Source organism: Saccopteryx leptura, chromosome 12 (genome assembly GCF_036850995.1).
Source record: "Saccopteryx leptura isolate mSacLep1 chromosome 12, mSacLep1_pri_phased_curated, whole genome shotgun sequence".
NCBI classification, from domain to species: Eukaryota; Metazoa; Chordata; class Mammalia; order Chiroptera; family Emballonuridae; genus Saccopteryx; species Saccopteryx leptura.
Window position 1 is genome coordinate 22,255,172 of NC_089514.1, and position 22,661 is coordinate 22,277,832.

At 39.2% G+C, this 22,661-nt stretch overlaps 1 protein-coding gene and 1 non-coding gene across 2 annotated transcripts in view; one reads left to right on the top strand and one right to left on the bottom strand.

Annotated features, from left to right (window-relative positions):
• Positions 1 to 22,661, bottom strand: part of LRRC72 (leucine rich repeat containing 72) — a 135,565-nt gene that overhangs the window by 59,495 nt on the left and 53,409 nt on the right.
• LOC136384276 (small nucleolar RNA SNORA28) lies at positions 19,835 to 19,963 on the top strand. The gene has a single exon (XR_010747567.1). It is a non-coding gene; the product is annotated as a small nucleolar RNA SNORA28 (small nucleolar RNA).

Here is a 22,661-nt window from a genome sequence, read left to right on the forward strand (position 1 = left end):
CTGGGACTTGGGAGGAGGGAGTTCAGGGCATGGAAGTAAGTCCACAGGGAAGAGAAGGTCCGGCAGGCCAGCAGAGGGACAGGAGTGCCCAGGGGCTCGGTGCTGCCCAGAGAGTGGGGGTGGATCCTGAAGACCAGAGCTTGGGGCTCTCTTGTCTCAGCTCCGTGCGGGAAGGTCCCTGCCCAGGCCAGCTCCAGGGTGATATCAGGCATACACGGGCCAAGTGTGGTTGCTTGGGACCCTCGTCTTTTCAGGTTGAACAGGGGCTCAGGGCCTGGCAGCCCACCCCAGGTAAACACTGGACAGAAGTCAGGTACATGGAGGGTCCTTCACCAGAGGAATAAGCTCCAAGGGTCCGAGAGACTTCAGGGGTCCCTTTTGGCACTTCTGTTGGGGACTGACCATTCTCAGTTGTGAACGGGTTACTCAGATCGTCCTGATCCAGTTCTTCGCTTCAGAAGCAGCTCAGGAATCTCCGTCACGTTCTAGGAAGGCAGCCGATGCTGGGGGTGCACACAGGAATGAGAGTCAGCGCTGGAGCTGGCCGGTGAGTGCCAGGGTTAAGCTTCTAGTCTGCTGCCTTTGAACCTTGTGTCGTTCCATTCTCGAGGCCATGTTTTCTTTCTGACCGTGGTGAGGACCCACATCTGGAATGCAGAGCCAACTGAGTAATGCCAGAAGACCTGAACCTCTTCTATGCTCATACCAGTCACCGTATGACATAACTTGTTACCGTGCAGTACCGTTGGTCTTCCTTGTTCAACTAGAACTGCACAGTGACCAGCCCCTGGCCCCGTGCAGCCCAGACCCTGAACCCTGGATCAGAGGGAAGACTCGGCCTGACACTCATGGACAGCTCTAACTGGTCTCAAGGTCCAGGGGGCAGCTGGCAGTGTCCCTGGGTGTAAAGGGGGGAGGCCCCCAGGCTTGGAGTCTCTATGGCTGTACTCTTAGGGTGGTCCCAGGGTGGAAAAGGACAGGGCTCCAGGGCTTCTCCCCCAATGGCATGGTGGATATCCTGACGTGGCTTGTTTCATAGCAAATTCACCATTGGGTTGCAGTGGTCTTGAGCATTTTCCTAAACCAATCTGACTATTAAGCAGATGCCAAAGACATTCTGGGTAAAGTTTAGTGACTTATGGATGTTAGGAACTTGATGCAATTAAAATGGAAATAATTTTATGGAGGAAAAAAAAGTCCAACTGGAATATTGACTGGGGTTGTATTAAATGTATAGATTAATTTAGGAAATATTCAGATCAATATAAATGATTCAGACTTTCCATCCAGGTGCAGGAACATAAAATGTTACTCTATTGCGATCAGTATCTCAGAGGGCAAGGCCATCTTCTTTGTCTCTTCTTTAAAAAAAAATATTTTTAAGGCTGACTTGGCTATTTATGGTTAAATATGTGATATTGGGCATAGTCCGCAGCCAGATTTGTACTTGATCTTCATTGGGGTAAGGCTTCTCCAGTACTTTGAGGAAGTGGTGATGCATCCAATATAGGTGGTGAATCATTGAACTATGGAAGTGTTTTACTGGGTGCTTAAAAGCAAACTTCTAACAAAATTGTTTTTATATTTATTCTTCTTGAATAATAGATGATAGCTACATTACAACTTCTTTAGGTAAAGAATACTCCTCATTTATGAGAAAAAAATCCGAGGAGTTCAACGTCTCATAAAAATGGCACATCTCAGGGAAGAGGGCACAGGAGTCCGCCATGTCAGTGCCCCTCACTGTCACGCCTCCACATGTGTCAGGTGTAAATGTGCGCATTGAAGTTGTATAAAGGTGCTCTGTAGGCTGACTTAACATCCACCTCTATGTTTTCTTTCTTCCCCTCCCCCCCAACCTCCAATCTTTACCCCCACACCTCTTTTTCCCTCAGTTCCCCCTTATTTTCTGCAGTTCCCTGCCTGCCATGGCCACTTCCGCCACCAGATCAGCACTGGGCGTTTCGTGCCCGACACCTGCTCATTTATTCCATTTCATCAACACCACCCTTTTTTGCTACTTGTGTCTGTTCTCTAATCTCAAACCGTTGCCTCTGTCACCAGGCTCTTCCTAAACCGCGTGACCTCGTTTCTCTCCTGCCTCCAAGGACCGCCTGCGAAGCCAGCAGCAGTCTCTCCAAGACTCCGCAGTGACTTACTCAGTGAAGCTTTGTTTAGGGTTCCCAAGAAATGAATCAGTTGAGCCGGCTCTTAGGAAAAGCCCCCGCCTGCCTAAAGAGGCTGACAGAGTGGCTAGATGCTCTCTGAATGAAAGTCTGCAAACTCCAGCTGAGAGTTTCATTGTTTCCTCGCCTTGATCCTCTTGCTTTGGACCTAATAGATCATCTTGTTCTATCTGATCCAGCTAAGTCAGATGCTGGAGCAATCTGTCTGGGCACGATTCCCTTGATGCTGGGTTTCTGTACCTTGTGTGTGTGTGTTTGTGTGGGGGTGGTGGCAAGGTTTTGGGTAGTGGTGGCTCCCACGTTTATCTGTTCCTCCTGCTTTGATGCCATGGGACCTCTTGCTTCTCTGTCCTCAGTCAAATATTTTCTCCTCCCCCCAGCCCCCCATTAAATGGAGACTCCTAATTTAATGTACGGGGATGGGGTGGGAGGGAGTATAGAACATCTCAGAATCTCTGGAGGTGGGAAATAGTTTAAAAACACCTTTCACTAGTATAAGATCACTGTATATTTTTAAGATTAACTAAAGTTTTTGCTCTTTTTAAAAGTTTTGTTCAAGTGACTTCATATTGAACTGTAAAATTATTTAAGATAACTTTTTTTCCCTCAAGGCAAGGCTAAATTATGCTACTGTTCAGTGTAAAATTCCTTACTGGGTTTATATTTATTGCAAAATAGATGATTAAATCTTTAATGTGCTATTAAAGTATACCTCCACACACAATATGACTTCAAGGTAATTTTCAACATATTCCTATATAATGACTTCATTTTTTAAAGTACAACATATTCTCAAGCTAATGAACTGTTGTTCACTCTATTCTTCCTCTCTATGTGACTTCCTTTATCACCATTTCCAATGACATTTTTTTCCTATTCTTTCTTAACTTCTTTTAATAACAAATTCAAATATATGTATATGTAGAAAGAATACCTTACTAATTGTATTTTATCTATCTCTCCATGTATTTTTTTTCTAGAATATTTTTAAAACAAATCCCAAATATATCATTTCACCTTTGGTACATTATTGAAAGAGATAAAAATTTAAAACAATTTAAACATAACCGCAATGCTATTTAAAGTGAATTTGAAGAATTGCTTAACATCATCTATAATTCATTCCACTTTCAAATTTCTTCAACCGTTTTTAAAAAATGTTTGTTTAACAATGATTTGTTCAAGTAGGATCCAAGCAAGGTCCACAATTAGTATTTGGTTCACGTGTTTCTGAAGTCTCTTTAATCTACTTCCACTTACCACCCTCCCCCATTTTAATATCCCTTTGCCCTTGAATAAACCAGCTCATCAGCCCTGTCTAATGTCCTCTCGCCTGCATTTGTTTGTTTGCTTCCTCATGGTGCTATTTACCTTGAGCTTCTACTGTCTGTATTCCTCTGTAAATTGGGAGAGAGAGCTGAGGAGAGGCTTGACTCAGATTCCAGTGCATTTTTATAGTTAGGGTGGAATATTTTATAGACGGCATTATAAAGGAAGCTTATTGTGTCATTCAGGGGATCCACAGCATCTTCTGTCCTACCTTTGGGGATAAGATTGGTCACTGGATTTAGGAGTTTTCAGCTTGCTTATTCTATTATAACATTCCCTATCCACCTTTCCCCTAAGGGTTCAGTAGCCTTGGGTATTTGTCCAGCTTCTCTCTTTCTCTCTTTTTCTTTCTTTTCTTTCTTTCTTTCTTTCTTTCTTTCTTTCTTTCTTTCTTTCTTTCTTTCTTTCTTTCTTTATTTCTTTCTCTCTTTCTCTCTTTCTCTCCTTTCTCTCTCTCTCCCTCCCTGGCCTTCCTTTCCTTTTTAAAAAATATTTTATTAGGGTCTGCAAAGTGGTGGCTTTTCTTCCAGCCACTCTGCATTTATTCTCTGTAATTCTTCTATAAATAACTTGTCCACGATTTAGTTATCCAGAAATACATTCTACAGAGGGAAAACAGAACAAATGCTCTATTTTTTTTTTCAATTTATTGATTCTTTTTCAGACTAGTGGATTAATGTTAGAGACCTACAAGGATGATCAATAGATTTTTGCTCAAGTTTTGTTATGAATCATGGATTCTCATATATTCAATCTATTGCAATCATTATTATTTTTAATTTATATCATTATGACTCAAATCATAGAATATAAAGCTTTTTTAAATTTTCTTGTCTGGTGACAAGATGACAGCAGAAATTCTTATGGTGACCTGTGTCTCAGACTATGAGGAGTAGAAAATGATAGTTGTTTTTTTTTTTTTAACTTTCAAATGGTTATTTACTGAGTAATAATGCCTTACATCTCTATAGGAGTGAGTCATTTTCCCTCTTATCTTCCTCTCTCAAGGGTCTGGTGTCTCCTCTCTTAGTGATACCAACAACAATGCGAAATAACATAGATAAAGCAATTGTACCTTCACAGAACTTTTCACATACATTACGTTATATAAGAGGCACAGCAATTCTGGAGATACGGTGTGAAAAGTCAAGCCCTGGAGGGCCAAAGTGGCATTAGATGACAGGGCAGGTGTGGATGAAGAGCACCCTTCAGGCTTTGTCCTGCCTGCCCTATTAGGCACTTCTCAGAGGGGACATTTGAAAGCTTTAATCAATCATTCCCAAGGATTCATTCACCACTGCTAAGAATATTGAAGCCCAACTATATGATAGTTGTTTTATATTTATCGAAATGGGCCTGGACATGCAGTGAAAGGTTAATGGAAAGGTTACAGTAAGTGTTGATGGATGTTTACTGTAAAATTCTTTTGAACTTTGCTAAATTTGAAATTTCATAAAATTAATAAAATAAAGAAACTGAATTTTAGAAGACTTGCTGAAATAAACAAATAGTATCCTATCATACTGAAAAGTTGTGCAGCAATGGAAACCATGAACAAAATAAAAGGCAACCTACTGAACAGTAGAAAATATTGGTAAATTATATATATAATGAGGGGTCAATTTCCAAAATATATAAATAACTCACATAACTCAATAGCAAAAACCAAAAACAAAACAGAACAAGACAAAAACATAAAACCCTCCAAACAATCTAGTTAAAAAGTGAGCAGAGGAACTGAACAGAGACATTTTCCAAAAAAGACAGACCCAAGGCCAACATGAAAAGGTGCTCATTATTACTAATCATCAGGGAAATGGAAATCAAAACCACAACGAGCACCTCATATCTGTTGGAATGACTGTCATAAAAAGGACAAGAGATAACCTGGCTCATGGTGGCACAGTGGATGGAGTGTCAACCTGGAATCCTCATGTCACTGGTTTGAAGCCCTGGGCTTCCATGGTCATGACATATGCAACAAGCAGTCAATGAACAACTAGGTTGAAGCAGCTATGAGTTGATACTTCTCTCACTCCCCCACTCCTCTGTCTCCTTTCTCTGTAAATTTAATAAATAAAATTAAAAAAAGGACAAATGGTAAATGCTGGTTAGGATGTGGAGAAAAAGAGCCCTTGTGCAATTCTGGGAAAACATTAATAAGTGCATTCACTATGGGAAACATTATGGAGGTTCCTCAAAAGTTAAAAATTAAAGCAATTCTACTTCTAGACATACAGCTGAAAGAAATGAAAACAGAATGTTGAAGGCATATGTATACTTTTATATACATATATATATCCACACATAAATACACACACACAATCAAATCAAATATTAGGCAACAATAAGACAAAGAAAATTCTGCCACTTGACACAACATGGATGGATCGTGAGGGCAATGTGCTAAATGAAATAAGCCAGACGGAGAAAGACAAACACTGGACAGTATCACTTATATGTGGAATCTATAAAGAGTCAAGCTCATAGAAACAGTAGAAAAATAGTTACCCTGAGCCAAGAGGGTTAGGGAAAAAGAAAGGCTGGTAAGAAGGTACAAACTTTTAGCTATAAGATGAATTAGGTCTGAGGATCTAAGGTATAACATGATGACTATAGTTGATAACAATGTATTGTATAGTTGAAATTTGCTGAGAGAGCACAACTTAAAATATTCTCACCAAAAAACCCCCACAAAAACGAGAGGTAAACATATGAGGTAATGTATATGTTAATTAACTTGGTGGGGAGAATCCTTTTGAAATGTATACTTGTATTCAATCATCAGGATTTAAATATCTTACTATTTTATTTGTCGATTAGACCTTAATAAAGCTGAAAAGATAACTCACTGAGCGAACACATTAAAAGTTACAGCATCACACGGGGGAAAAAGGAGTTAAGCAGTTTTTAGTGTAAAAGGTGATATATAATTTATCTTTCCATTAGTTCAATAACGTTTTTTAACAGTGGCACTCACACATTTACAATTGCTGTTGACCTCTGATATGTGACATTTTTCTCAAATTAAATCAAGATTATTTAGTTATGTAGTGGTAAAAAAATCTTGATTTGTTTGAGAAACACATTTGGAACAGTTATGATGAACTTTAATGGGAAACACACTTGTATAGAAGCCTGGGCATAAGGTTGAAATTGATCATCACATTGTTTGTTTAGAAAAGAAAACATAACGTTCAAAGACTATGTTAGAAGCATTGGGTTTCTTCACATAAGAACACACACATTGAAAATGATGAGGCTTGGATAAAGTCTATATTGCAGACTACTTTTTTCTTTACTTAAAAGTACTGAACTTTGAAACCATGCATATATTATTTAACATACTAAAAATCAGAATACTTTTTGCATGTGTATAGTTTTTGGGAAAATGATACAAAATAACAAAGAAACTCTTTAAAATTAATAATACTGATGACTAGACTTTGAGAATAATTCTTCTGTAAGTGGAAGGATGAAATGACAGACAATGAACAGCCAGCCAAACACAGAGAGGCTGGGCAACAGCCTATCACTGCTCGCCTGGGTGGTCTCCGTTTCCCAGAAGAGGGAACTGCTGGGTTCCCGATAGCGTCATGACTGCTCTTTGCACCTAAGGGGCCTTTGTGTGTGGGGAGGGTGGGGGAGGGGAAATAACTTTTTAAAGAGTCATAGAAGGGGGTCAAGAAATCATAGGAGAAACTGGGTGAGTTATACAAACCAACCCACTTACCCCCAAGAAAAACCACACCTAAATTCTTCCAGACAGATTAGAATCTTCCGTATTTCTAAAGACCTCCTTAGAAGGAGTTTCCACTTCCTTACTGTTGTGTTTAACAGACTTCCTTCTCAAGAACACTGCTCTCTTGCCTGTGTTAAATCTTTGATAACACTGCCAAGGCTTTTAGTTGTTCTTATAATGTCTTGTACAGGGAGGGAGGACAGCTGGATGCGCTTGCTTCGGGGACTCTGTCTGTCCCCCACTCCCCCTTGGCCGTCTGTTCTCTGCACTTATCACCCCCATTCCTTTAAGGTAGGGACTGCATGGGCCTTTGCGGGTCAAGCACATAGTATATAGGTTGGGAGTATGTAAAACACAGAGTCTATTCTTGTGTTATTTATTTATTATTGTATTATTTTATTTTCCACATGAACAACTGTAACCCTCCTTTTGCCAAACTTTGTATAACTTGTAGTGCTTAAGACTTCAGGGAGTTGTAGCAAAATGGAGAACCAATGCTACTCTACAGGTATTTAATTATGTATTCACTCTATGCACTAATTAGGCCAAGCAAAACATGACTTAGGGGTGAATCCTGCTTGAGAGCTGCCTACTTAATCCTTGCTTTAGGCCTTTTGTGAAAAGGTAGGACATGAGAGTTAGGTTGCATTTGCCTGTGTCTATAAACGAAACACCAAGGCTTAATTTAGTCATGATGAAAGACCTGCTTGTCTATCTTCTCCAGTACAACAGAGCGCTCTGATAATAACACAATTTCTTCTGGACGCATATATTCTGCAGGAGATTTTAACATACGCATTAGCTGCAATAAGGCCCCTAAGGAATCTGTGTTCTGGTGTGTCACCCTTGTGTGTTAGCCCTGTATGAGCAGGAGTGTACAAGTGATTGTGTGTGACTTCCGACGCTAGGTCATGTAAATCATTGCCGCCTCCGCTTTTCTCTCTTACATCACTTGCTCCGGAGGAGGCCAGTGCCGTGCTGTGAGGACACTCAAACAACCCTATGCAGAGGATGGAGCCTGCAACCAACAGCCAAGGCCAACCTGCTAGTTTGATTGAGCCACCTTGGAAATGGCCTCTCCAGACCCAATCAAGCCTTTAGATGCCCTCAGGACCAGGCCAGTATCTGATGACAACTTAAGTGAGGGACTCTGAGAACCGCCCACAAGAGCCCCCGAGATCTTGACCAACAGAACCTGGAGGTGTAATAAATACCGACTATTGTCTTAAGCTATTAAGTTTTAGGGTGATTTGTTAGACAGCAATAGATAACAGGACAAGCAGAGTAGGTGGGTGTTAGAATTGTGCATCGGCAACTGCAGGCTTCCGTCACTTAGAAGGAGTGGCACAATCAGTCCTGGTGACCCGTTCCCCTCAGTGCCTTTTTTCCTTCTTTCATTCTTTCTCTCTCTCTTTCTTTTTCTCTCTCTCTCTCCCCACCTTCCTTCTTTCGTTCCTTCTTTCCTTCCTTCCTTCCTTCCTTCCTTCCTTCCTTCTTTCGTTCGTTCGTTCGTTCCTTCCTTCCTTCCTTTTTCTTATTTTAATTTTTCCATTGATTTGAGAGAGAGAGAGAGAGAGAGGAAGGGAGGAGAGGGAAAGGAAGAAAAAGAGAGAGAGAGAGAGAGCGCGCATCAACTCACTGTTCCGCTTAGTCGTGCACTCATTGGTTGCTTCTCGCACGTGCCCTGACGGGGGGAAGGAACCTGCAAACGCGGAGCTTGGGATGACAGTCTATCCACTGAGCCACCCAGCCAGAGCCTTCTCTCAGTTTCTTTTTCCGCTTTATTGAGATATTGTTGATGTATAGCATTGTGTAATATTAAGGTGTAAAACTTGAGGAGCGGATACACATATATGCGTTGCGGAATAATTACCACTGTAACGGCAGTTAGTGTAGCCATCACCTCCCGTAGCCTCTCAGTTTCTTAGGCAATGGGAAGCGAGATGTCCTATTCTTCTTGAGGAATGTGAAGCTAGGAATAATGTAGAAAGCAGGGTGATTTTACATGAACATGTGCCATATTTTTCCATGCCACACTGGCTTTTAATGATCATCGACAATAGTTAATATTACCATAATCGAACTTGTACCACGTGGCAGTATTATGCTAAGAGCTCGACCTGAGTTATCATCATATACTCCTCACAATAACCCTAACAAGTAGCTACTGTTATTATATTTTGCCTGCTCCCTGCAAGACAACTCTTAAGGAGCTGATGAAATAAGCAGATGTCCAAGTAGCTGTGATATGAAAAAAAAAAAAAAAAAAAGCCACAAAATTTTCTGTTCCCAAATATCTCCACAAATCAGATAATAGATATCACGATTCCTTCAACTTCATGACTACGCACCTTAAATATTTCCCCAGGTTATCACTCCACAGGCTGCTCAGTCAGTTAATGACCCATGCTTAGCCGGCGTGTTTTGTACCCTCCCTGGGAAAGCGCCCGTGCAGTAGCGGTCCGTGAACTGTGTCTCTAAGATCTACCACTGCACAGGGCCCAGCTGACCACGGGCACCGGCTGCTGTCATCTAACATCCGTTCCTGTCGTACTTCCCATGAGAAGTCCCTGGCCAGTGACTGAGTGTGGCAGGGTCCCTAAGGCTGGGCCCGGGACTCCTCTGAGGATGGCTCCCTAACGGCCCTGCTGAGATTTCTTAAAACGGCAGTGCCGTCCAAGACTCTTCTGCCCACCCTTTCCCCTCGCTTCTCTCGTTTCCCTGCGGTCTGAGCTACATCCGCACCCCTTCCAGCTGCCCCTGCCCGTGTTCCCCTCACGGGTGTTGTTACCCCTGACACACGCCTTGCAGAGCTAGCCCTGCCTTGGCGTCTGCTTCTCAGAAGGCCTGGACTAACATCTACTGGTAGCGCACGAAGCAGCCATGATCGCAGAGTGACGAGAAAGCGGCCTGAGCAATCCTGAGAGGATTCAAGCAATCTAGTGTGTCACTTTGGTTCAGCAAAGCGGGTGCTGTACAGAATCGAATAAAAGATTATTTGCGGGGAGGTTAAGTGGAGACCTATTTGTAGCAAAATTAGTATTGATCAAGAAAATGAAGATGCATAGGCTGGTGTCCGTGGTATTCTGTCGGGTGAAGTTCGGTAGATAGACGCCTGTGGAGACAAAGACTCCTGATGTGGAGTAGATACACTTACGATGCCCTGCTTCACCACCTTCAGCCCACCCGCGACTTTAGCAGCAGCAGGGGTGGGGGCGGGGGCGTTCTGGGGGAGCTCAGACTCACCCCAACAGCATCCCACCTCAGGCGTGGCCAGAAGTTAAGGTTGCCAGATTTAGAAGAAAAAAAGGAAAAAAGTATAGGATGTTCAGTTAAATTTCAATTTCAGATAAATAACAAATAATTTTTAGTGTAACTATGTCTCGTGAATATTTATAATAAAAAAGTATTGGCTATTTATCTGAAATCTAATTTAACTGGGGGGTCTTGTATTTTATCGGCATCCCTAGGCAGGAGGATCTCCACTTTCCTGTCTTGGAGTTTTCTCCGCAACCAGAGATGTGTCCTCAGCCCGTCCGCACGTGGCCCAGCAGTGAGAGGGTGTTATACATCCCTGATCAATGGAGGACTGCGGTCGGGCATCTACATCCAGCACTTGTCGGTGCTGCCGAGTGTGAGTGCGGCGTCCTGGGTCTCAGAGGAGCCAGCCGCAGGGAGTCTACTTCCTACAGCAGTGCAGGCCTCTCCTCCTTCCCTCCCGGTCTCCCTGCTCCCTCACTCCGCTTCCTGGCATTGCTCTTAAGTCAGTCTAGCTCTGTGTCTTTGTATTCCCACTCGGGGGGACCTAAATGACGGCACTGTCATGGAGAGAGACAAGTATAAGCAATCCCCTTTCCCAAAATAATTTCAAATAGCCAGAAATTTGGAAAATTACTTTTTAGTAACAAATGGATCCTTAATTACATGAAGATATAATTTTACATTCTAAGTAAATAAAAAATTAGGTAACTTATGTTTTAGAAAGAGACATTTCACTTATTTGATTGAAAACAAAAGAAACCGCTTGCTCATATTAACTTATGGTAAAACAAATGTTTTTTGTCATGAAATCAGTAACCCACCAGTATGTATGAAGTGAGTAACTAAAGCCAATCAAATCTATTTTCTAGTATGTGTGATTTGAAGGCAATAGAGTTTGTTCGAAGAAGTAATAAAGACACGGTTTGTGTAAGGATATCTGCAGTGGATTTGGAAGTGTGGGTTTATTAGTTCTCAAGTACTTCTGGCCATCAGTGTAAATATTGTGATATCATTGAAGAGTTACATTCATTTTTGGCAGTGTTTTGCATTTTGTCAACCACGGATTTCAAGTACCTTTAGACTGTGAGAGGTTCTGCATAAAACAATCAATCATCCCCTGTTGGCTGTTTGACAGGAGCAGCCAATGACTTGTTCTGTCATGAACTGGATTCATATATATTCATGAGGCACAGAGAAACACTTCATTGTTTCAGATTGTTTTGTTATTTTAGAATAAATCATAAAGACATCATCCCACCCATAGTCAGTGAAGAAATACTTGTCCTATGATCCTCACCTTTGTGGTCTGTAATGTTTTAACTTGCACAGTTCAGCCCACATTACATGTTATTTTTTTACAGTAAGTTACAAGTTTTTTCGTGTGTGTTTTTTTGCTTAAAGCACCGTGTCCCTGTTACCTTGTAGCAGCAAAAACTGGAAACATCCAAAAACTGAAATGACAGGTGCCCTAAATAAGAGTGATTTCATTTTCACAGAGGAGGGGCTCCTGGCAGAATGATATTTCACACAGACAGGTACTGTCCAAACTTCCTAACTCCATCAATCTTAACCTTCTCAGTCTCTCATTTATTTGTGCAAAACCTTCCAAGAATCAATTGTAATTTCCAAATTTTGTATTCTGCCAGAGTGTCTATGTGAACTTCAATAAGAACAATAACACAAGCAGCGTGAAAACAACTTGCTGAGAAAGCTACATAAACAGGATAAAAAGGAAAGAAGGTGAATATTTATATTTATAGCCATCTAAGTTTCTTACTTTGCCATTCCTAATCAGTAATCATATGCTGGTAAAATCTTATAAAATCAGATTTTATAAAATAAAATCCAGAGACAACAAATCCCACAGACACAAAAGTCACTGAACATTCTTGATCCCCCCTCCCCCCCCAACGTGGTTCTCAGAAAAGACAGTTTATCAGATCTTCCTTAAGAATAGTGTTTTCAGCACCGAGACTTGATTCAGACATTTACTGTTGTGGAGTCTAACAATGGCTATTTGTTTAGGTGGCGCAATGCCTGTTTAGAACGTGGTCAAACTCTTGCCATGGGGATCAACAACATTTAAAAGGACAAGTGGTAATATAGATGTGGCTCCACACAGGGTTGGAATCAGATTATTGGGGTTTGAATCTTGGCCCTTGGATCTATTAGCTGGTGAAAGTCAGCCAAATTATTTGATATTTAACCCTAGATTTTTCCTCATCTGAATAAAATAATAGTATTTTTCTCACTATTATAAGAATATGTAAGAATATGTGCTAGGCATAGAGTAAGAATCTATTAATTTTACTATTATTATTTATTAGTATTAGTATTAGTGGGTGTGCTTACCTGAACCAGCCATCTGTCTAGGCTAGATTAAACAGAAAAGGATTTGTTAGAGGAGACCAGGTGGTTCATAGATTCTGGAGGTAGAAGGGACAGAGAACCACATTTGAAAGTGACATACAAACTTGGATGACTAAATTGTCCTGAAGAGCTGCTGAGATGCACAGAAACTGGAGCTCACACAGGGGCTATAAAAACTGTGGGCCCCACGCAAAATGAAAATACGGGGCCATCGGTTTAAATAAATAGGAAAATGTCCACTAATAAATCAAAATATCAAGCTTCTTCCTTTTTCTCTGCAGTCTCTCTCACAACTTGAGATAGTGTTTTTTATTTGCTATTTCATGTTGTTCCAAGTAAACAACTAAAACTTAAAACTTTAGTATGAAGTTTTTGTTTCACCTTTATGTTGTACAATGTCAGTCTAAAATTAAGACCAATCTAAAGCTAAGACCACTTAACTTACATGCAGAGTTACCAAAATCACACAGCTCATATATCATAGCTTGTGTATGTGTTACGTATTTTGTTCTCACCAGCAGAGTAGAAACACTGCACAAAACTTATTCTAAAATTTTCTTTTCACTCCTTGATACATGGGCATTCTACCAACTCTTTGTAGCTTTGGGATACTGCAGAACGAGGAAAAAGTGAAAAGGAAAGGAGACATGAGGTGCCCTCACTTTCTCTCTCCTTCCACACCATCATTTTCAATGTAAGAGATGGGCTGCTGTCACAGGAGTAAGAAAAGCTATGATAGGGTTCCTGGGTTGTTTGTGGCTTTTAGAATGACACTGCCCTTCCTCTGTGTTGGAAGAAAATTCTGGTTTAAATGGATGTGTGGCTTCTCGGAGCTGTCAATGCCCCCACTCCCACCCCTATTACTTAGTAGTAGACATTAACATGTTTACTTTGTCCTCCCTTTGAGCCTTACTGAACTCCCACACATCATGGGTCTACTGGAATGCTTTGTTCATGGGTGAGTAAATGCTATGTGCAAATGGGCGGTAAGAAAATGGGAAAGACACGCATATTGCGTAAATTATTACATTTAGCATAATCTGGCTGGGGTATGTATGCCTTGGGAGATTTTATTTTTAACTCAGAAAGGCATATACTTTACTGTCTGGATATTCTTTTTCCAAGAAAGTAAATGCTAGTGTCAGAAAAATGCATCTGCACAGAGACACACACATACAAAATGCACGCGACTAAGAGAAGAAAACTGTGTATAAATTCATCATTTTCCTGTTAGGTACAAAGTGCCTAAGGACAAAATTCATCTGCTATAGTATGTTGCATCATGATGACCCAGAACAACAATCAAAAAATCTTGATTGGAAAAATTTTAAGAAGTCTAAACTATCTGTGTTAATACTTTAAACTTAACTTGATAGAGAGATGTACTTTATCACTCAGTTCTCAAGGACACCCTCTGTGACTTCTCTTAAATGTATATTCTCAATATACATGAGCTGAATTAGTATCAAGAATATGCCCTCCCCTCAAAGAGTCAGGGTTGAATGTAGAAATTCATCATGATAAACAGGGTGTTTTGCATTCTTGAAGTTCATTTCCAAACTCATTGTTCATTCTGTTTGAACCTCGTATTATTCTTTCAAGTAAAATTTGTTCTTTAACTTTTAAGACAGGTTAATTTTGATGTGTAACATATTTTTACCAGATGCGTTACTCAAATACATTATGTGAAGAATTTCTGGAGTACAAGATTGTTGGAATGAATGTTAATCTTCCTTTTTGTTTCATTTCACTATTGTAAAAATAAAAACCATATATTATGAATCCTATAATAAAATGTTAAATTAAGTAAAAAATACACAATTCTTCAGGAGAGAAATAAAATTGGTAAACTGGTTTCTATTTCTTCATTAATATCAGTTCAGATGATTTGGATGAAATTATATGATGCAGATAAACACTACTTGGAATCAACTTTGTTATTTTAATTCTGATATGTGTTTTTTAGAACTAATATAAGAATTTATTGCTCAATAAATCATTTGTTAGGATAAATGACTTAATAAGTAAGTTATTATGATCATTTGAATGAAGATGTTGGCCCATCTCATAATAGCTAATAGATTTAGGTAAAGAAACTTCACAAAACTAGATTTCCTATTTTGCATTACGAGCATTTTCAGTTCAATTTGTGTGTGTGTGTGTGTGTGTGTGTGTGTGTGTGTGTGTGTGTGTGACAGAGACAGAGAGATGGACAGATAGGGACAGACAGAAGGAAGGGAGAGAAATGAGAAGCATCAGTTCTTCGTTGAAGCACCTTAGCTGTTCAGTGATTGCTTTCTCATATGTGCCTTGACCCAGGGGCTATAGCAGAGTGAGTGACTACTTGCTCAAGCCAGCAACCTTTGGGCTCAAGCCAGTAATCCTGCGCTCAAGCTGGTGAGCCTGTGCTCAAGCCGAATGAGCCCACACTCAAGCCAGTGACCCTGCACACAAGCTGGTGAGCTGCCCACGTTAAAGCCAGCGACCTCGGGGTTTCAAACCTGGGTCCTCTGAGTCCCAGTCTGATGCTCTGTCCACTGCGCTACCGCCTGGTCAGACTTCAATTTAATTTTAAAAGTTTCTTTTTAAGGGTTTAGATTCAGTATTTAAAGAAAATAAAGCTTCCCCAGAACAGTAATCAGGTGCTTTTCTAAACTAAACTGTGAGGTTATTGAGCATAGCCTGTCAGTTTACCAGTCCTCCCCTTGGTTCTCAGCAAAAATACAATATTCAGTTGGGCTCATGGTCATCCAGATTAATTTTCCCAAACACACTTGAAGCTACATGTGTTTATGTGACTAGGTTTTTAGAACAATGACATATGAGCAGAAGTGTTGTGTACAATCCAGATCGTGTTGTTAAGCGTAGGAGAATAAAACACAGTTTTATACAGTCGCTGTGAATTTGGATTTATAGTACAAAAAGCTAAATCTTTATTCTAATAAAACAATGCCCGAGATAGAATGCTTTTTGGGGACAAAAGTATGGTGAGAACCCATTAATTTTCCAGTGAACTAAATTAACGCAAGAAGGAAACATTTATGTATTAGTTATAACATTTAAAGATCTATCTAATGAAACAATTCACCTCAATTTTCTACTTGGTTTTGGAACGTAAGCTTTTCTTAGGCCTTTCAGGGACTCGAGTGCCGAACCTGTGGTCCTGAGGAGCTTAAAGAGAATCAAGTTGATTTTCTACACTGACATGGAAAGGATTAAAGACATTGTTAAAAAAAAAAGCACATTCCAAAGTAATGCATAAAGTATAAACCAATTTTAGTAACAGCATAAAGAATAAATTTATATATAGTTTGGTATGCATAAATGCAAACTTATATATGGGTTATGTGTGTGCACATGAAAGTAAAAACTAATAAAAAGTGTTTGTAAGGATATATGGAAAATTGTTAATAGCAGTTACCTCTGGGGAGGGTAAGCATATGGAAAGGAATAAGGTGAAAGTGAAATTTAACTTTTTAGTGTGCATGTTTCTTTTTGTTCCAATGCTATATAAGGAATAGGAATTTATGAATTATGCATGAGATTTTATATATACAGATGTTTTTGGACTTGGGTTATACCCTGATAAACTGAAAATACTGAATTGAAATGCATTTAGTACATCTAAACTACTGAACGTTACAGCTTAGATGACCCTATCTTAAACATGCTCTGAACACTTAGATTAGCCACCTATTAGGTGGGCAATATCACCTAACACAAAGCCTATTTTAGAATAAAGTGTTAAATATTTCGTGCAGTTCATTAAGCATGTATATCACTTTTGCACCCTGTAAACCACTATAAGTGAGGAACCCTCTGTGTATATATGTGTGCATGTTGAATTTAAATATACAAATATTATTAAAATTGAAATATATATTTTATATTTATTAAATTTAAAACTATATATGATAAAGGTAAAAGCGAACTTGGGAGGACTGGTCTAGTTATGTTGCCTAGGGAAAAAGTCATTAGAGTCTGCCTAGGTTTGACTCCTGGTTCAATAACTTACTAGCAGCAGCTAATGAGTAAGTTTAATGCATTCTTTTAAAAAGCATAAGTTATAATGTAACCTTGTAGGGGTGGCTGTGAAGATTGTAGGTAATATCTCAGACCATTCATGTGCCATTGCTGGATACATTTGAGCCACTCAATACATGTATTACTATTCAAATTACTCTTAAAATGGGAAAAACTGGAATGAAGTCTTTTTGATATATGCCTATAATTTCATTGAGCCAGGCAAAAATGATAATAAATGACAAGAAGCAAATATAGACAATATCTTAAATAAGCATATTTCATAAGTGAATTAAGTAAAGTTACAATTAAAAATATCTCATAGCATATATGACATTATTTATAAATTGATTTATAATTTTATGGATCACACAGAAGATATGATAAGAGAGTTCTACTCATAATGTAGGAATAAACAATAGCAATAAATATAAGAAAACAAGGAAAAACCTTAAAAAGTAACCTGTAAATGCTATATGAAGAGAGGTTTGTAAAGACAAATAAATTTGGAGATATCTCATGTTCCCAAGTGGAAAACTGAGTGTTAAAAGAGACTCAGTTTTCCCCAATTGATGGACGGGTTCGGCATTCCATTCCAATTAAATTTGCTGCAGGTTGAGCACGCCAGAGAAAGAGGTTGGGATGGAAGTCAGAGGGTAGGATGTTCATTACGGGTTGATGTCTGAGAAAAGAAGGAGGGAAACAGCAGGCCCGAGGAATAAAAAACTGAGCTGGAGATGCAGTGGAGCCTCAGCCAGTCATCCGGGAGCTGGTGCCCCAAGGAGTGCGGCCAGGTTGCCGAGAGGACGGAGTTTTTCACCCCCACTTCTCCCAGTTCCCCAGTGGGAACGGCCTCTGGGAGAGTGAGACCCCAAAGGATCTGACAGCTGCAATGTGTCATGCAGTCCTCGCAGCTGAGCAACAAGCCACCTTGCAAGGGCATCTGGGTGATGTCCTTCTGTGTGTGCCACATTCCTGGAAGAACTTGAAGTGATTTTTAAAGTTCAACTGGAAGAATAAGCAAACAAGAAGAGTCAACAGATTTTAGGAAAAGAAGAAGAAGGAGCAGGGATTTGCTCTGCCAGGTATTAAAACATATTTAAAAAGCCTCATTCATGCCTGGTAGTATTGTCATAGAGATAGACTGGAAGCTCAATGAGACAGATATGAATACCAGAAACAACCTCCCTGTGCACATAAATATTTAGTGCATGACTATGTGGCAATGGCAGATTTGAGGTTTTTTTTTTTAGATTCTTGGAAGTTTATGGCAATAGTAAGGTATTGTCTATTCTTACAGCTCAGCCTCATGTGGCTGTGGTCTTGCTGATAATTAGGTTTGTTTAAAAAAACCTGGATAATTTCATGTTAATAAAGCTGTCCATAAATGGAAGCAGATTGTTGATGTAAGTTGTTCCAAAATGAGACTACAAACCCCCAAATATTTAAGACTTGTGGTAAAGCTTGAGTTTGGCTGTTTACTCTGCTGTGACAGCCTCAACGTGGAGTGTCACCAGCATCTGGGAGTCCAGTTAGAAAGCCAACAGAAAGCATCTATGTGTGGTGCATCTACCCTGACTGTGGATATAACAGCATGCTGGAAAAGATAAGACTAGAGCATTGGTCTCTTGTATAATCTACAATTCTCCTGGAACCCTGAAATGTTAAAAGAGGAAATCAGTGAGAAAAGACTAGAAATTCAGTGGACTTTATTCAAAAGTTTATTTAAAAATTATTTGTGAGAAATAAAAAAGATTATTACCTTGCACCCTGTCCCAAATAAATTTTATATGAAAGAAAATGAGAAAAAGAATCACAGAGAACTAAAATGTACATATACATTTATCTGATGCTGGTGATAGGGGAAGTCTTTTTAAGCATGAAGATGTAGTTGAAAACCACAAAATAAATGAGTTAGATATGTGATCACACATACCTGTGCCCATACACAGACATAGACAGTCCTTACATGTAAAAAGCATGTATGTCAGTCTCAAAGTGGAGCCTAAGACAAAGATGCATGTGTGTGTTATTTCTTTGGGAATGTGATCCCAGACACCAGGAGTGACAGAGGACAGAAGAGTTGAAACAAAGATACATTATCTGGTTGGCCACCCTCTGTGCACTGCATTACTCAGTCCCTAGGGAGATCCCGAGAAGTCTCAGAATGTCCACTTGAAGGAAGAAGGAAGAAGCTCCATCACAAACATGAGCACCAGTGAGTTCCTGGGAGTATCATACCGCAAGGTCAGAGATAGCCCAGAGCGGCAAGCAGAAAGTTTGGGACAAGGATTTGAGGTAAATGCGCTCAGGTTGTCCCTCATAGAAGCTGGGTGAAATGGCAGGGAATTGGACATCGCAACAATGGCTGCAACAGAGGACTTGGAGGTGTAGCACAAGAGATGCTCAACACAAGCAAACAGTCATCAGCATCATGAAATAGCAAGTCAACTTAAAAAATACTTTTCATTTACAATAAACCATTAACTTCATAGATAAGGAGCCCTTACAAATGCATAGAATGAATAATATAAGTACAAGTTTAAAATAAGGAGGCAAATAATAAAGGAAGAAAGAAATTGATAATAAATAAAAAATGGTCTCATTCATTAACAAACTTAGAGATGAAGCAAATATTTAAGATATACAATTTTCACCTATTGAATTGTCAATTCAATAAATATTATTCTCCCTGGATTTAGGGTGGGTAGAAAGAAATGGGCACTTTTACATATCACTGAACATTATCAAATAGAATATTTTTGAAGAGCACTTGGTATTCACAAATGTGCTAAAATGTACACAAACAATGATCAGAGAATCATTATCTGTATAATATTTTCAGAACTTACAACTAAATAAAAGTATAGAATAATTTATGGAATAAATCCAATGGCCAATTAATAAAAAAGAAACAAATTGCAAGCAACACTCTATGGCAGATGCAAAACTGTCTGACACAATTTGAGCTTGCTATACTAACAAAGTCTAACTTATTCGGGTACTCTCTCCTCCATGAGACAAACCTTTATATAATATAGACTTAGACGATGTAAAAAAAAAAAAAAAAGAAAGAAAAGAAACAAATACAATAATGAGCTAAGAAAATGCATTGTTCATACCTGTTAAATCTTAAAATACGCTTTATCAATCAAATTTTTGCGATCTTAAAAATGGCAATACTAAAAGTGATACAAGCAGGACTCACACACTTCAGGTAAGTTTATATGTGAAGCTCTAGAAAAAATTTGGCATCATGTATCAACCATCATTGCATCCTTTTTAAGGAAATAATAAAAGATACAAATATGTATACCCAAAGATGTTTGTTTTAGTACACTTAAGTTATTGCATAATTAGAGACAACTAAAAATATCTATTTGATATATAACTACAAAACATTAAAGTTAAAAAGGAAGTATTAGAATCATTCCCGGCTAAGTCAGGAACAATACAAGATTGCCCACCCACTGCTATAAACTAACATTGGTGCACAGTTTAAGCCAGAATAAATAACAATATAGGGTGAAACAAAATATTAAACATGGAAAAGCCAGGAGCAAATGATAACTTTTGGCAGATCATGTGATTACCAGGAAATATTGAGATAATCAACTAAAAAATTATTAGACAGTATTAGTATTGTGGTCAGTTACAAGATCAACTATCAAATTCTATAGCTTTTAAATAAACATTTAGAATTTATGATGTAAGAAAATCTAATTCCAACAGCAGCTTAAAATATAAAATACCTGTTAAGAAATATAGACAAATATAAAAACATTACAAAACTTGACTAAAGAACAACAAAAAAATGGGATAGACAAAAATATTAGATAAAGAGATAGTAAATACTGTAGAGATTTCAGTTAAACACTCTCTTCCTAAGCACTCTATCAATTCAGTAGCATATCATATGATAAATGATACACCTACATGATAACAGTGGTTATCAGTGTGTAAGGATAATTTTAAATTTAATTTTTTTCTTAAACATTTCTGAGTTGCCCCAACACAAAGATGTCATCTCCTTTGAAAAGTTCCATTTTCAGTGGGACCGAACTTTGGCTCAGTCCTAGATTACTTGGGAATCCTGAAAAGATTTTAAGTTCTGATTCAGTTTACTAACCTTTAGCTTAAAACCAGCACTGTATAGCTGCTGTTTTCATTTCCAAACCAAAGATGATTTTCCTCTAGGATTCTGGCAATGTTGGAACGCCTATTTGCAAAGAGAAGGGATTGCACTCTCTGGTAACTCTATTGTATATAATAATGGCTTCTTTGTGGCACATCAGGCAAAAACAAGTGCTATTCAGTGGACAATTACACATTAATTCACGGATCAATTTAGTCAAGAAATATTGATCACCAACTTTGTCCCAAATATATTCTAGGCACGTGGGAGCCAACAGCGGGCAAAAGAAAGTCCCTCCCCTCTGGGAGCTTACATTCTGGTAGTGGGGCGGGGAGCCAGAACAAAGGAAGCAAAGTACACGATGAATGGTGACAAGAGCTGTACTAATTTAAGTTGGCTGTAAAAACCTTTTGAGTATGGTGATGTTTGGGAAAAGATATATGAAGGAGGAATGTTCTGGGCAGAGGGATACTGCTGATGCAAAGGCCCTGGGACAATGCATTGAGACAAAAAGGAGCTCAGTGTAGCTAGACCAGAGTGGGAAGAGGGAAAAGGAGGAGGAGACGGGGACAGGCAGGTAGTAAGGGAGCAGGGCTCTCGCAGTCTCCAGATCACTGTGAGGTGGTGGAAAGCCACTAGAGAGTTATGGGTACAGCAATGATGCCCGTAGGATGGATGTTGGTAGATAAGAGTTAGGAAGCTTTCTAATTGCCATGGTAAGAGAAGATGGTGGCTTGGGTCAAGGTAGTTGTAGCTGAGATGGTGTTTGGATTCTGGATATAATTCGATGGAAGAACTGATAATATTTATTGGTAGCTTGGAAATACATGTGATAGGAAAAAATGCCACTAAGGAGTTTTGACCAAATCAATTGGATATGATATTCAATTCATAATAATGGAAGATTTTTAAGAAGTCCATCAGAACAGGACAGAATAGCATGAGTAATAGAAGCAAAGTTGTTAGGATATTAAGGTAAATTAGAAAATATTTTTGGTCAAAAACTTTAAAGAATGTTTTGAGGTGATGGGTGAGTTGATGGCCTTGGCTGTGCTGGTGGTTTCGGGGTGTGTCCATACATTCAGACTCATCAGGTCGTATATATTACATGCATGCTGCTTTCTGCATGTCAGTCATACCTCAATGAGTACTTCTTTTAATAAAGAGAACAACTTGCCTCTCTTTTTGGAGAAATAGAATGCTTTGGAAATATTCTGATTCTGTCTTTAGGCCAATGGGAGAGCTATGATTTCCTCAGCAAAGGTTTCTTTCAAATTACTTACCTTCCCTTTTCCCTCTTTTTCTCTTGTCCCTTTGGCTTTCCAGCCCCCTTCGTTTTCTTTCTTCCCTGTCCTTTGAGGTTTCCTCTTTGGTTTTTCTCTCTGTATCACAGTCCTGACCTACAGGAGTGCGGGTTCCACCGAAAGCTTCTGTGCAGCCCTGCTTCTGGTCCCCAGGCTCTCCTCAATCCTCTGTTTGATTTGAGACATGCTCACTCTGTGCTATTTCTGACTTTTACTTTCTTCTACACTCCCTCAGAGCTATTGTCCAAAACCCCAATCTGATCATGTCACTTCTTTGCTCAGAATTACTCTAGGGGTCCATAAAGACGCTC